This window comes from Mus caroli, chromosome 6 (assembly GCF_900094665.2).
Source record: "Mus caroli chromosome 6, CAROLI_EIJ_v1.1, whole genome shotgun sequence".
NCBI classification, from domain to species: Eukaryota; Metazoa; Chordata; class Mammalia; order Rodentia; family Muridae; genus Mus; species Mus caroli.
Genome location: NC_034575.1, coordinates 133,237,649 through 133,238,935, shown reverse-complemented (window position 1 = coordinate 133,238,935; position 1,287 = coordinate 133,237,649). Strand labels below are relative to the sequence as shown.

Sequence of the window (1,287 nt, the reverse complement as noted above, 5' to 3'; positions counted from 1 at the left end):
TGGGGGTGGGGGTGGGGGTGGGGGTGGGGGTAGGGGTGGGGGGGTACTTCCTCTCCTGGAAATGACTGCCATAGCAAAAGCCTTCAAACAATTCCATGACAAAGCGGAAAGGGAAAGGCTGGAGGGAGGTCCCAAATGTTTTCCTTTGGCCCTTCCCAACGAACATAATGGAGAGCATTGCCAGCATTTGTGACCCACCTTGGGAGCACTTGGGGTTACGTGGGTACTTACAAGCCTGGTACAGTTGACAATGGGAGGTCCCAAGTTAAAAACAGAGCGGGTATTTGCAAGGTCATGCATGATCCTCTGGGAAATCTTTCTCAGTCTCAAAAACGAAGGAGCTGGATGTCCCACAATATGCAATTAAAGTTCGGAAGGTTCGAGCCACATCAAAATGACGCTAATCTGTACGGAATCACCCGTCTTGAAATGGACAGAACATTTCCGATCCGTCACTGTTATGAGTGATCTGTTTGTCCTCTAGTCAGACTAAAGATAATACTGGTAATGAGATCATTGCTATTTTCTGAGCCTCTGCTCATGGAAAAGCAGGAATGTTCCCACAGGTAGGAGGAAATGTATTGGCAGATCTGTCTGAAAACTCTACTACATCTGTGTAGAAGGGCCTCGGGTACTTTAGGCCCTCTCGCGTCTTTTTATGGCTCCCAGTTGCTTTTGTATGAGAACTGGGGAAAGTGGTATGCACTCGATGCTGTTTGGGCACATGTTTTGTGTTCATGTCTTCGCCCGTAGGCTTCCCAACATGTGTGTATGAGCCTTGTTAGCATTACAAACATCCTTCATTTGAAGACAGTGCTGGAGTCGGCAATCTGTAAAAAATCTGCTTTACTCAGTGCATTGACTGAGTCAAATGAGCCTCACAAAGAAGGCACGTGAGCTCTGTGGAAGGTGTGCCTGTCTGAACGTGGAGGTGCGGAGAGCAGAGCTGTTTGCGCATCCGTCAGTGACGGCCAAAGCACATAGATTCCACTCCAGCTTTGTGCTTGTTGAGTAACAGGAATTACTTAATGAGGCCATGGGTCAAGAATTCTGGCCCCTGGGAGGACAGAGAAACTCTTTCGAGGTGAGGCAAACAAGATGTCGTGGTGGATAGCTTGGGGGACAAAATGACTAGATCCCTTAGCCCCAGGCTCGGGTGTCAGGGAAGAGGTGAACACACTAGTTCTCTCTCTTTTTTTTTTTTTTTTTTTTTTTTTTTTTTTTTTTTGGTTTTTCGAGACAGGGTTTCTCTTTATAGCTCTGGCTGTCCTGGAGCTCATTTTGTAG

At 47.2% G+C, this 1,287-nt stretch overlaps 1 protein-coding gene across 2 annotated transcripts in view; it reads left to right on the top strand.

Moving 5' to 3' along the window:
* Gsg1 (germ cell associated 1) overlaps positions 1-1,287 on the top strand; it is a 17,562-nt gene that overhangs the window by 1,859 nt on the left and 14,416 nt on the right. The window lies entirely within an intron of this gene.